The sequence below is a fragment of the Plectropomus leopardus genome, chromosome 12, assembly GCF_026936395.1.
Source record: "Plectropomus leopardus strain MGB_pleo_1.0 chromosome 12, ASM2693639v1, whole genome shotgun sequence".
In the NCBI taxonomy this organism is placed as follows: domain Eukaryota; kingdom Metazoa; phylum Chordata; class Actinopteri; order Perciformes; family Serranidae; genus Plectropomus; species Plectropomus leopardus.
In genome coordinates, this window is record NC_142187.1 from 5377196 (window position 1) to 5393082 (window position 15887).

The window sequence follows — 15887 nt, forward strand, 5'->3', positions numbered from 1 at the left end:
CTAATCGCCTTGTTATTATATGCCAGCGGACGGCCGGACAGCACCAGCAGCATCCACATGATATCTGCATGAGCAGCGTCACATGAGGACTCAGCCGGATGGAACCTGTTGTGCGGGCATGAAATGCAGCAGGACCGTGCCAGATTAAGACCCTCCTGGTAACGACAAAATATAAGGAATGTGACGGTGCTTATAGGATGGAAGTGGTGGTGGAAGGGTCCCACAAACAACAGCCTTTTAATGCGGAGGTCTGGTGTTCACTTCCTGTCTTGAATGTGATGTTTTTTAGCAGGCATTCTTAAATGCAAATGTAAAAACAACCTTAAAACAAGTGGTTTTTATGCAACTCTAAAGACACTGCAATAATTCAAAGTGCTGGTGATGTTCAGTGAAAAATCATTTTCTCACTTATTCTGCTAAAGGAATCAGGGGGAAGCATCTGTCAGGATCAACAGCTTATTGATGTTTAGGTGATAAGCTGATTAGCTTTACAAACTGTTATCAATATGTGATGCCTGGATATGGGTAAGCAGAGACTGTAATGTCAGTAGCTAATGTTCTGCTAATCACTTAGTCCCGCATTAAGGCTACTTGTCACCATGGGAAGAAATGCTGAATTAAAGTTTGAGGTTTTATTTTAAGGTTGTGTACACATCCCAGGCCTGTTCTAGTAACTGCACAGCATGCTTAAACCTTAAGGTTACAGTCTGTCATTTTTATGAAAATACCTTTGTATTATATTTATTGAAACTGTCATTATATCCTGAAAGAAGTTCTTCTTATCCAGTGCCCTTCTGGCCTGCCCTATAGGAACCTTCGTGCTTGTTACATTAGTCGTTACAGGCAGCGTCTCAACCTGATCCTGTCCAGCAGTGTATCATGTGGACAAGACAGGTTCTGTCCGGCTGCGTTCTCAGCTTACACTGAAACCTCAATAAGAGTAACTGAGGAGGGATGTCTCTTCTAGTGTCCTTAGCTTCTTAGTCAGATCCACCCCTCACTGCTCAACAGCTCCAACCTCACCTCTGGCTCCAAAAAAAAAAAAAAGTTTAAAGGTTAAAAAGTGATGATACTTCATATCAATGCAGTGTTTACAAAAGAACCCGACAATCAGTAACTGCAGGTTAATGGTTAGCCTTTATGACAATGGCGTAATGTGCTTATTGTAGTAAGATTGCAACACAGGTACATGTCTCAGTTTTGGTATGTTTGGAAAATTCATTAACTGTACTTGAAAAATCATCTGGATGTAAAAAAACAAAACAAAACAAAAGCACCTGTTCAAAGCTGAAGACTGAAGTTTGGTTTTTACATTTTTAGTCCAAAAGTTTGCAGAAACAATGACAGTTTCCCTAATGTGAAATCGAGTATTAACAGCCTGTTATGTGGTCTTGGGTTGTCCATTTCAACTTCCTGAGCCCTGCAGAGTATGCAAATGCAAATCTCCTAAACTGAAATCATTTTTAATTCAAGAGAAATTCATAAAAAATGTTGTACAAGACATTTTTAATATACTTCCATCTGCTGCAACCACGTGGGCATAAAAGTGATGGTGTTTTTATGTGAAATATTTCACATGATATAAGCATCATAAACCTTTAATGAAGTGCTGAATGATGCTGAATTATGTCAGTGTAATGCTACGGCATGTATTCCACTTAAAAAAAAAATCCAACAAGAAAAGGAAGTTCAAGAGGTCAAGAAGCAGAATTACACAGAATCAGTCAAAAATATGTTCAGTTAAGACTTAACTCTCAAATCAGAACTTCTGTCTCAAACTTATCTTGACAGATTAGAAATTTGAGCATGCAGTTGATATTTAGAATTTAATTCTTTAAATAATAATATAGAGTGTGTACAAAACTGGCATTTACTTAATAGGAACTGCTTCCAAACATTGCAAGCCTAACAGATGGATAAAAAAAAGGACTCATTTTTCATTCTAAATCCAAAGTGAAAATCCAATTGACAGCAAGAACACTGTTTTTCACCACATACATGAAGAGAAAGAAGCAGAATTAACCGCAAATCTTGAAGTTGTCAGTTTGGCGAGTGTGTTGGCAGCAGTTTTGTCCATTCAGCCATGCTATCTGGCTATCTGTTAGCACCAGGTTTAACTCCAATCTCCGAGGCCTTATACATTTGTCAGCCGCATACCTGCCGCCAGCCCTTCGCTCTTCAATCAATCAACATTTGGCACTCAATAGAGCGGAGCACTATGGTCTTTTTCTCTGCAGCGATAGACACTCTGCAGATGAAGAAACGGGCTGGAAAGATTGAGAAAGGATGGGATAGAGGCAGAGGGGGAAAAAAATAAAGGCAGGAGGTGGAGAGTAGAGAGGTGGAGGTGAGAAATAAATAAGAGTAAAAGGAGAGTATGGAAGGAAAAAGGAGGATTTCTATAGATCTTATAGATCTTAGTCTTTTAAACGTGTTGTTCATCCTGAGGAGCAAAGATGTATTTCACAGAGATGCTGGTGAACATAACAACAACAATAAATGCACTCTGAACTCTATTCAAATTTTTGCAAACATCACACCATTTATCCCCAGAGTCATGACTCAGTCATATCAAAACACACACACACACACACACACACACACACACACACACACACACTCTGGTATAATCAGCTGAATTTTAAAGTGGTTAATTCTAAAAATCATACAAAAAAGATGCTTCTTATGAATTAAAGATTGTGGCTCATAAGCATCAGATTCAGACATTTAATCAGCATCACAGCAAAGTGACGGTTTGGACAGTGTTAAAAAGGAGAAAAATTAAACATTTTCTTAATGTAATCAAAAGCTTTCCCCTTTTTTTGCAACACTACATAAACTTTACATTCATCTGGCTCTGACTCCACTATGTACACAAACTTTAAATAGAAAAATAAAAAATTCAATGCAATGTTAAAGGAACACTGAGCTGTTTTGGGGAAATATGCTACTTTGTATTTTTGGTGGAGAGTTAGATGAGAACATTCCAAAATTAAGGAAAGTAAAACACAATTAATTGTAGAATTTCTGCCATTAGTCGCGATTAACCCTTTAAAACCTGCATTGTCATCATATTTAATGTGCGGCGTTCATACACTATTCACAAGCATTTAAACCTCTGAACCCCCTCTGAATCACCGACTTAGCAAAAATGTTGTACACACTGCAAGACATTATTAAAAGGTGATAAGAAAATTACCTGAAAATTAGCTTTAAAAAAAGAGAAGAGCATTTTAGAAGATTACTATAAAATGTCCAAATGTCCATAATTACATATCGCAATCAAGTTGCAGAAAAACGATATTGTAAAATTATTATTATTATTATTTAATAATATTAATATTAATATTAATATATATTAGCACATGTTTTCAGTTTCAATTTCCTTTGTTTTTAATAACCTTTTTTTCGTCACATGCAAAAGAAAAACAAATGACAAAAACTGCCCAATAAACAACATCAGGCAAAAGTTGAGAAAATGAGAATGTGTGTATTTCTTTGAATTTATGTCTCATCTGTGAGAGTTCCATCATGAATAAAACTGGACTCCATTGCCATGCAGGCATTTTGTTTCATGCTTCAGGGCAAGATTAATATAAAGAAGGAAGGGGAGGGTCGAGGAGAGGAGAAAAAGAGGAATCTACAGCTCTTCAATCTGCATGGATTAAGATGTGGCTATTTACCCCAGCATGCAGCCGGGACTCAGTGTGATGAATTGTCTGAGGATGAGCCGTGAAGTGGTCGGTCTGAGCTCCGACCTCTTGAGACAGATATCAAGGGGGATGTGTCCGTGAAGGCAAGGAGGTGTGTGTATGTGTGAGGGGAAAATGAAACATTTATGCAAATGAGTTGTCTTCCACAGTGCGGCCACTTTGGCTGCAAATGAATAATAGCATCACAGCGCCGTTCTCCTTCCCCTATTTCCATATTTATTCCATCTAATCAGACATCATTTGTATCCAAATGTGCAGCAGGATATGTTTGACCCTGCAAGCCCAAACCTCTCAAATGTACCTTTTAACTATTTGTTAAACATGGCTCAGTCAAATTTTGCACGGTGGAAAAATTAGAAAACATTTTGCAGGTTGCACATTTTATATCCTTGTATGTCTTGTGTCTGTGTGTTCTGTTACATTGGTTAAAGGGGAAACAGGTTTGACTCACAGACAGCAGCAGAACTGGGCTCTTTATAAGTGACATGAAGTAATGTTCTCCTGCAACGCTGTTAGTAACACCGGCTCATTTTTTACTGCTCACACACCGCTCACAAAGAGCAGCAGCATTTTGTTTTTCAAATCATTGTGCAGATAAATTGGAGCTCTACTTGGCCTGACATGTCCATGTATGGTTTGCAAATGTGGTGTTTATTTTGATGAGTAAAATGTGTACATTTTAATGAATGAATGTATTAGCTAACATGGATTAACTCTTTGAAATCTAAGCGAAATTTATTTGATGTCTTTCAAAAACATGACACGAAGGCAATGATTAGCAAGAATTACGTTAAAAAAAGGGTACAAGAAAATTATCGTTAATTTAATTAAATGTAATAAAAGAAAAAAGAAAATACTTTAAGGTGCTTAATAAATTTAAATAATTCTGTAATATAATTTAAAATATGTAAATAATGACTAATTATAAATATATTTCCCCCTTTTTTTCTCTAGACATTTCCCTAGCTTTTGTAAAACATTTTTCTCAACTTTCTATTTTTATGAAGTTTGTGGAACCTTTCCTATGAAGTTACTCATTTCTCTTCTTTCCCCATGTTTAAAAAACAATAAAAGAAAATTGCACCAGTGTGCTCAGAGTTTAAAGATTTAAATACTTGTTAAAGCCATCTGAAAGCAACACAAGAAACATTTTGTTGCTCCAGGTTTCAAAGGATGAACCAACTGAACCAAACTGACAGCTGGTTTTCATACCATATGACAGTAAATGGAAATCAATGGCTTTCAAGAAAAAGGACATTAATATTTTTTAAACACACAACAGCATAGTTTGATAAATGGCAAACTGTGAATGTGTGTAAAGGTTACTTGGCTTTTCTCTCCAACAGACAGATGATCATGTTGAATGTTATTGTCCAAATGTAAATTCATTCCTTTCAGTCTGCAGTTACCCCTCTCAGAGTCCTGTCTTTATTTCCACAGAAGGAACGGCACCCTCTTCCTGTTGTGATCAGTAAAACACATTTGCCTTCAAATCCGACCTTGTGGCACAAATCGAAAATGCACCGTCGGGGCCAGGAAAGGCTGCCAACCTTGTTGGCGATGGCCTTGCTTGTTTATGGTAATTACACTAATGCCTCCAAATTAATGTAGTAATAAATGATTGATTTTACAATGCTAAACGATGCACCATTTAGATGAGAATTATCGCAGAGTAGCTGCAAAGGCCATGGGGTTTCTTTGACCTTTTTTTTATAAAATATTTATTTCAGCCAAAGTCTGACAAAATGTCCCAGCAGACCGAAACAAGCACACGGCGGGGAGCAGACTCCTGGCAGGTACTGTCATGTGTCGTGTTTTGGAATATTGGGTTCATTAGCCCAGAAAGCCGTGAGGATTTCAGATTCCACACAGGAGGCACCGCTGCGTGGATCCTCCTGCAGTCTCAGCCGGTGCAGCAGCAGAAGAGGTCATCACCTCCGTCAGCGCAAGAGTAAATATTTTCCCCTCCATAGAAACTAAAATGAATACTTTCCAAAGAGTGCAAGTACATCAGAAGATTGCTCTCCTGTGCCAGGCCTTTGCTTTTGTCAGCCTGTACTTTCTCCTCATTGCAAGATGATGTGCAAACTGCTGGTGCAAAGTGCTAGCGAAGATGCTCTGCAGTACCCAGCATCACTTGTTTCTTTCTTTTTTCTTTTCCTTCATGCAATTTGATGCCGAGTATGAAATTGTATTGAAGCTGAGTAGCTGGATTCAATATGCTTATCAGACTATAATGATCGAGTTCAAAACAGAGAAGACATGAGAGACAAAAAGCAGGCAGCTTCAGAGACGCAGCAGAGAAAGACGCGGCAGCAGAGCTCTTACATTCGCTCTTTTTCTCTCTGCCAGACACACACTCAAAGTCAGCCCTCAAAGGACAGATTGAAGAAGAAATAGCAATCATCATCATTGAGGAATATAGCATAAGAGGTTACACATAAAATATAGTGTTTTCAAAGCTTCCAGCAAATAAGACACCACCTTTCTTTATTTCCTGTGTGTGGGGGGAGAGAGACATTAGATAATTTAAAATTCTGTGTTCATATTTTAGCAACTGATTAAAACTACCTGGGTTTAATATGATTTTTTTTTTTTTGTAATTGAAATAAGTAATAAAGTCATTTGCATTCAGTTTCCACTCTTTGTAAAAGTGTTAGAGTAACCACTTAGATTAAATTAAACATCTTGATATCCCACAATTAGGCTTCAGAGTGTGTGAAGAAATATAATGTAAATGAATAAAAAAAGGGAATTGCTGGACATGCAGTCTATTTTCATAGTCATCAAATACCATTGATTCGTCAGAGTTCGGCATCAGATGTCGACGCCAAAAGCCACCTTTTGCAATCGTATGAAATGCTGTGAGGCGTTACAGTACGCTGCCGGTTGGCTGGACGGCACCTCACACCAAATGAATGCGGATTGGTGGAGTCATTTTATAATACAGCCGGAACACACCTGTCGCGTCAGTATGATATGAAGATATAAACTGATGACGTAGTAGTGAGTGAGTGATCGCCATCTGTGTCTTGAAAACTCGTTTCTGTTTTGATTGCACGAGTCAACCTGGAAATTAAACTTTACATTCAGTGTCAAGTTTATATATATTCATGCTGTATCTGTCACATTATGAGTTGGATGATTATGTCATTCATAAAATGTGGTTATTTGACCAGACTTGTGTGTTGCAACATACCCTCACAAAATGGTTTGTAAAAAATCCTAAAAAAATGCTTAAACAACAGTTTATACAACATGTTCCAAACTCATCACATGGTGAGGCTCAGTTAATGACTTTCTATTTCAGCCTATGATGTTTTAGATATCCTTGTCGTGTCAACCTATGATGTTTAGGGATGTCAACAAATGCCTGTGTGGTGGGATGAAACAGCACAGTCTCTATGTTCACACAACAGCGCAGACCGTCACAATGGTTGGGATTAGGCACAAAATTGTCAGGTAATTAAGTCAAGGCAAAAGATGCGCACGGTAAAGTGTCGAAAAAAAACCAGTCACACACATACACATACACATACACATACACATACACATACACACACCCACACACACACACGTGAAGCACACTCCATGCACCTTCCCACCCACCTGCATTATTAGTGTACTCATGCTCCTTATATTTTGCTGTTACCGGCAGCTCTATTGCCTGATGCTGTCTTTCAGCTTATTAGGTGCATACAACCCGTTTTGTCTGGCCTCATTATTGTCAGACGCGCCTGTTGCACGTAGACGGGGAAGGTGGCTTTTGGCGTCATACTCCTACATGGAAGGTCACTGACCAACCGTCACCGTTTGACAAGTTTGGAGTGATATACTATAAACTAGCTCCCCACAAATTAAATTAAGTCCTCTATGTAAAGTTACATAATTAAGTTAACGTGAGAGTGTTAACACAAAGGCAACTCAAGTAACTTTGGTTACTGTTGAAATGAACATGGTGAGGACGTATCCTAATGACTCAAAGTTCACACAGCTCCAAACACCGGTCTCTTGGGGGAAAGTATTTTGTTTTGTGAACATTACAGCTCCCCAAACTATCACCCAACTTCACAACTCCAGACTCCTTCTTTTCCTTCTTCTGAGTGACTTTATTCAGTGCAGACTGGCCCTGGCTTATACATCGCACAAAGGTGCCTGTCTTTTGAATGCAGGAGAAAAGGTGACCAACCTTCACTCTGTTCAAATTGTTTGAAAAAGTCTTTACTAGACTCTGGAGGATACCCTTTATTTAAAATATGTTCCGGTGTAAAAATGTACAGAAGGTGAGGCAAGGTTAAAGGAGGTTAAACGACTGTGTTACACATCATCACTCCTGTAGATAAACCAGAACAGAAAAATGTATTTCAGAGAGCAGATTTAACATCCTCTGGCCACATAAACCCTTTTCCACATCAGAACTGTGATTTTCTTTCCTCCATATTTTGAGATGACGTGTCATTTCCTTTGCTTTCTGAGACTGTGGAACCATTACTTTTAGATATTCACTTCTAAAACTATTGCAGTTATTTCTCAGAATCTTAAACCATCTTCTCATATTCTTTTCTTTCTTTAAAATTGTCAGTTTGACTGTTAAATGGACATTTTGATAAATGAGATTAATTGAAACCCTTACCATCACACATAACCTCGATACTGTGCCTTGAACTTTAATGTGTTGCATTCACTGAGGTTTCGGTGCTATCTTTGGTTAACAGTTAATGAATCAGTGAAAAAAAAAACCCAAAACAAATTCACTGTACAATTTATTTTTTGTAAGAATACTGGTCATAAATTATTTCTTAACTTTATTAAATTTATGCAACTATTTTTCTATTTTGCTAGTATCTGCAAAAAAACCCCAAAAAAACCAAAAACAAATAAGGAAGATGACACATGTTTTTAATTTTGATGGTGTCTTGTGATCCCATACAGGATGGGCCAGAAATAGCATGACACAGAAATAGAAACTAACTGATGAACTTTACACAAGGAGGTTGCTTTATTATAGAAGTACACACATACATGGTTGGCTCTAAAGGCTGATTAAGATCATTTTAAAGTAAACATATTTTAATATATATTTTCAGATCAAGTAGAAAGCTACATTCACATGTTATGAGATGAATTAAATGAGAAAATACTGACAAAATCCTAATCCTTTTTTTTGTTCAGTTTAAAGTTGTCTTAGTGGGGCTACAACAGGATGCTCGGAGTCATTAACCCAGTTTTTCTAAATTCATCTGCTGTGGCTCCAACCTTGAAGGACTTCTTCTTTTTTAAACCCACATCCGCCCCTTGTTGAAGGACAAATTATGATTTATTCTTTGTACCAGGGGTCGGCAACCTTTTTGAAATTATTTTGGCCCTCTCACTTGTCTTGAAGGCTGATAATGCCAACCTCATCCGGCAGCTTGCTGACATGGGAGGCTTGTTAGCTTGATCAGGCTCACCTGGGCTTTACCAGCTATAAGAGCAGGTCCAGGTGTTGACTCGTCAGCACACATCCAGCCTGCATTGTATGGTTTGTTCATTTTTGTGTCTTATTTTAATACATTATAATAGTTTTTTTTTACCAAACCTCTTGTGTGAACTCTCTCCTTGTAACGTTCAGTGAGCCAGTTTTTTGACAAGAAGTAACAACAATATTTTTTTTAAAAAAATATTGTTGTTAATCAGTGTGCCATATCAATACAATGTCTCTTCAAAATGCTCCAGAAAAACTATGTCCTCACTTTTTGTTGTTTGAGGCATGGGTTATTAGCAGAGCTTACCTCTTATTTAAAGTTATTATTGTTTATAAAATGTCCTTTTCCTCTTGTATGTACTCTTAACATATAGCCAAAACCCAATAATCACAAAGAGGAAGAACCAATGTACATTCAAGTTCTGTTTTTTCTTGTAGATTCCATCTGTTCATCCTTACTAATCTACCAATCCAAGTTTCCATCATCTAGCTGCATTTTTCCCACATATTTATTTATAAATTATAACAATCAATATAGATATACAATGATATATAGATAACAGTAAAAACTCCACTGAAGCGACCTGTCAGAACATCTTCCTCAGTTGTCTTCATAAACATTCCTTCTTACTGTGAAGTGTTTGGTCCTACAAGTGTTACGCACCTGCAGATAATTTATTCTGTAGCCACAGGCTCAGTGCTGCCAGCAGCTGGCCGATAAGGCATTTCCAAATTAAGTCAAATATCTCCACTTGTGGAGTTCACTTCATCTCCACACACACGCACGAAAAGTAGACTCCTCACTTGCAAGATAAGACAAATCGAGTGCTTCTCATGTTTTTATTCATTACTTATTGAGGATTTAACTGGTCTGTTGGCCCGATTCTGCATTTCCCGTAACACAGGGACTCGGGGACGGCTTCATCCACTTAATACAGCCAGTAGCTTCTGATAGCAATATCTTTGGAATAATTTGATGCCCTGTTTTAATCTTCCTGCGGCCCACCTTTGGGTCCTGACCTGTGCTTTGAAAAACAGCAGTACATGTGCATAATAGTGTGCCTGGGGCTCAGTTGTGACCCACATACCCCCTACCAATTTGAGCTTAGTGGGTAATTAAAGTATTTGTGTGTTACTCAGGCGCTGTGTCTACCCACTGGGGGATGGATGTCCCTGTAATTGAGGTATTACAAATGATTTCGTTCATAATGACTCCCCTGGTCAAAATAGGCAATTTAGTAAAGGTTTAAATGAAGATCTATTCAATGAAATGAGCGGCGTGGGAGTGGTCCGGTGTGCACATGTTTTCGTGTTTTTACACTGGCAACTGATGCCTCAGGATGTTTGACTTTTTCTAGGCCCCTCGACCAGTGATACTCAATTGGCGACGCAGGGAAGGTGCCGGGTCCTGAAATCTTAGAAATGTCTTGAAATTCTAGAAATGTCCTGAAATTCTAGAAATATCTTATTACTCTAGAAATGTCCGAAAATCTGAAATGTGCTAACATTTTAGAAATGTCCCAAAATCTGTGAAACAACCTAAAAACCTAGAAACATCAAAAAATTCTAGAAATGTCCTAGAATCCTGGGAACTTGCATAAGTCCTATAAATTTTAAAAACATTACAAAACATCACAGCTTCTCATGCGCAGTCAAGGACTGGATACTGAGCAATCAGACATGTCTGCACTAATGTCTCTGATATCAGGGTTGTATGCATTTTGGAGGTCTGACGTATTATTTTATACTTGTACATGTTATTTATTTTTTACTCTGTATATTTATCTATTGTAATAATTTTTAGATTTGTACTATGTTGTCTGTCTTTTATGTGAGGACTACAGATGGAAATTAGCGCTACGCTAAATCTGGTGCAGCCATCTTTATATTCTACGAGAATATTCAATGTCTCTGCACACTGTCCTGCTAAATAAATAAATACAAAATACAAATACAAATGTGCTAACATTTTAGAAATGTCCCAAATCTTAGAAATTTCCTAAAATTCTAGAAATGTCCTAAAAACCTAGGAATGTTCTATAATCCTAAAAATGGCCAAAAATCATAAAAACATGCTAAAATCCTAGAAATGTCCTGAAATCTTGTAAATGTGTTAAAATCCTGGAAAAGTTCTACAATCCTTAAAATATCCTAAAATCGTCTTAAAATTCTAGAAACATGTACAGGGCTGCTGCGACTGCCCCCCTGTCATTTTGTTAAAGTGGCAAAAGAGACAAAGCAAGTTGAGTTTCCCTGCCTTAGAGTCAGAAATGGCCAACACAAGACTGAAAAAGGCTACCATGGAGAGAAATGAGTTTGTGTCGTGCTTAAAACATTTTTTTTAAAAAAAAGCACCACGTATAATTCTTCCTCCAGGATTTTTATCAAATCTATTAAATGACGCGGAAGAATATGATTAAAGAGAGCTCTAATAGGATATGGCAAATTATTCAGTTCCATCAAATCGTTTAAAAGGTTAGGGTAATGTGACCAACTCAAAAAGCTCAAGGCACTTCCAGAACGCTTTAGCATTCAAAACCACATGCCATGTTTTTTATCCAAACCGAGGAAGCAATATGTCGGGCATTTATGCAATTTAAAGGATACTTTAAATTTAGAATATAAAAAAGAATCTTCAATTTAGCCTGAACAACTCTGCAGCATGGTACATGTATTTGATGCCTCTTGAAGCATTGGCCATATTTTTAAAAGCTACTTTGTATTACCATCAGCCCTCCCTGCAGGGTGCAGGCAACAGAAGGAGAATGCAATTACCCAAATGTGTATACTCACACTGCCTAACCGCGACAGCATATATTACAGCAACATGTAGCAGAGACGGAGCACCCTGTGCTGTGTGAGCTGCATGCATCGTGTTTGCTTTCTGATATATGCAGGTTTACCATTGTTATTCAGCGCTGGTTGCTGCGTGCCCAACATGTGTTACACGTCTCCCCTGTGTGCGAGTATAGATCTGCGGTGCTCCGGTGAAATGTCTCCCATGGCGACTTCATAACATGACCTCAAAATGACTCACATCCCGTGCATCCCCAGAAACACTCTGTGGATATTCCCAAAGATCCCATTAAACTAGCGTCACTCACAGTCCCATCACTGGCTGCAGACACACACACACAGCATGCACATTCAGTTTTACATGTTGTGTAAGGAAATAAGCATGACACTCCTGGGAGAGAGGAAGTGGAGGATGCAATTTTGAGACTCAAATAGAGCAAGATGAGTGTTTTTGGAAATAGATGAGCTAGATCACATAGAGCTTAACCAGCTGGATGTGTAGGCAGAATCAGGATCCAAATTTGATGCAGCCGAGCAAGAGATACTGTACTTGCAAACCATGGATATGTTATATTTGTCGAACTAGTGTTTCTAAAGTGACATAGTTCTGATTAAAAGCATGAGCTGACTTTGTTGTCAAAAGTGAGTGTTTTTAAGCAAGATGTTGCTGTATTTCGGTAAAGGCCACCAGTTGTGGGTGTTTCATATGGAAAAAAACATTGGTTTCCAGCTGCAATTGGGCCCTAAAAATTGTTGTTTCTTTAGCAAGCCATCACTGCATTTTTGGGGGCAATTGTGCAAATGAAATAAGTACTTTACAAATTAAGGAGATTGACAACATTAGAAAGAATTGAAGCCTTAAAGATGGATCTTAGAAATTGTAACTGGGACGAGGTTTATGTTGATGATCCAGATCTAGCATATGAAGCATTTTTATTTGCATTTTTAAAATTATATAATAAGCATTGTCCTATAAAATGTGTATTTGAAAAGATCAATATGAAGAGTAAACCCTGGATTACAAAAGGTCTGCAAAAGGCATGTAATAAGAAAAACCAACTGTACAAAAAGTTTTTACAGCTGAGAACTAGTGATAGTGAGGAAAAATACAAGCGCTATAAGAACAAACTAACTACTATTATGAGGACTCAAAAAAAGGAATACTATAGTAAATTGTTGGAGGACAGTAAAAATAACATACAAAAAACTTGGAAGGTAATCAATTATATTACACAGAATAAAGGTAATAATTCAGAACTCCCAGATTTCTTTATAAATAAAGTTAATAATAAAGTGCATGATTTAAGAAGTATTGTTGACGAGTTCAATGACTATTTTGTAGATGTTGGGGCTTCTTTGGCAAAACAGATTACTGTACCTGATGACAACAAATATATGTTTAATAATTTGATTAATACTAATGCTAGTTCTATGTTTTTAAGTGGGGTACATGAAACTGATATTATTGAAATTGTAAGAAAATTTAAAAATAAGAGATGACTTGACATACATTCCATTGATACTGTGATTATTAAAGATGTTATTGATTATATTGTCAGACCCTTGACCTATGTTTGTAATCTGTCTTTCCAAAAAGGAATTTTTCCTAACGACATGAAGTTGGCAAAAGGTGATCCCAATTTATAAAATGGAGATAAACACTATATGGAAAATTACAGACCAATATCACTTTTGCCACAATTTTCTAAAATTATAGAGAAATTGTTTGTGAAACAATTAAATTTGTTCATTCATAAAAATAAATTATTAAGTGAAAATCAATATGGATTCAGAGAGAGCAGAACTACTGCCTTTGCAGTAATGCAAATAGTAGAAGAAATAGCAAATGCAAATGAAAATGGTGAGTGTTCTATTGGTCTGTATATTGATCTGCAGAAGGCGTTTGACACCATAGATCACGGACAGTTATTGAAGAAATTAGAGATGTATGGAATACGAGGGGTTGTTCATTCTTGGCTGGAAAGTTATTTAGGCAATAGACACCAAGTGTACAAATTAATGATACTATGTCAGCACTGAGAAAAGATTACATGTGGTACCACAAGGATCAGTGATTGGTCCAATACTGTTCATTCTTTATATCAATGACATCTGCAATGTAACAGATTTTTTAGATATGTAATATTTGCAGATGATACCAATTTGTTTTGTTCGGGTAAGAATTTAAAGGAACTTTTGTGTTGTGTAGAAATGGAGCTGGAAAATCTCAAGACTTGGTTTGATGTCAACAAATTATCCTTAAATATTAAGAAAACAAAATTTATGGTATTTGGGAATCCAAATGAAAGTGACTGTAATGTTAAATTAAAAATCTGTAATATTGACATTGAAAGAGTCCCTGAGACTAAATTCCTTGGGGTTGTCATTGATCAAAAGCTAACATGGAAACAACACATTGAGTATATTAAAGGGAAAATCTCAAAATCACTTGCAATCCTATATAAATCCAGAAATGTATTTGAATTCCAAGGCTTTTGCATTTGATCTATTACTCATTGATTGTTCCCTATATGTCTTACTGTGTGGAATTGTGGGGATCCACCTTTAAAACCACCATAAATTCAATTGTAAAATTGCAAAAACGAGCTATACGTATCATCAATAATGCTGACTATTATGCACACACAGAAATACTTTTTCTAAATTCTCATGTTATGAAATTTAATGATCTGTTTTATTATAAAATAATGCAAATTATGTTCAGAGCAAAATCAAAAATGCTCCCTGACTCAATACAGAGGTTCTTTTCAATTCAGGACAGTCCTTATAATCTTAGAGGTGTTTACAAGTTTACTGTACAAAAAGCTAAAAAAGGTATGAAAAGAAGATGTGTCTCCATTATGAGAAGTGTTAAATTCTGGAATGATGCCGACATAAATTTAAAAACATGTCATTCTTTTTTGGTTTTTAAGAAAATGGTTTGTAAAGCTATTTTTGAAGCTTATAAGTGTGATTAATTATCTGTTGTGTCTTCTTTGTTTTTCTGGAGGTTGGTGGACCTAAAAGTTGATAATATAGGATAGGCTTTAATAAGCAGTCTGCTTCTGCCTATGCCTTTTCAGTCAATATTCAACACATGATTCTTGAGTTAATGCTTTTGTGATTTTGTGTGAAATGTCAATACTGTGTACAATATTTGGTGTTGTCATGACTGAATAAACTAAACTAAACTAAACTAAACTAAACTAAACTAAACTTTTTTGACAAGACATTGTTGCATTTCCACTTGGGATTGAGCCACTAGAAGTCAGTGCTTTTTTATTTTTTTTGTAAGCTATCACTGCATTTCCAGCTGTAATTGAGTCACTGCATATCTTTTTTTGATGAGCCATTGATGTATTTCCAGTGGCTATTGTGCCACCAAAAGTTCATGTTCTTTAGCGAGACACTGTTCCGTTTTCAGCTGCATTTGAGCTACTGGAAGTGGATGTTTTTGATCAAGCCATCGTTGCATTACCAGAGGCAATTGTGACATCAAAAGTGAGTGTTTGCAGTGAGATATTGCTTTCTTTTTGGTGACAATCAAGCCACCAAAAGTGGGTGATTTTTCGTGAACCAACACTGCCTTTCCAGCTGCATTTGAGCTACCAAAGGGGGTGTTTTTCCAACAAGCATTTCTGGTCAAGACTGTGTCACCAAAGAGGTGTAGCCACAATATGATATTTTTCCAACATTAACCAAGTGTTTTTGAGCCTAAATAGAACCGTTGTGTTGCTAAAATTAGTAGAAATGTAAAGTTTCAACATATATGCGACATAATGTACAAATCTTCCACCGTGGTTTGCAGAAACTTACAGTTACAGCATGTATCCAAGCCATTGGGTTGAAATACTGTGGCAAAAGATGGAGACTGCGCAATAAATTTTAATAATATGAAAGAAGGTAATGTTGCT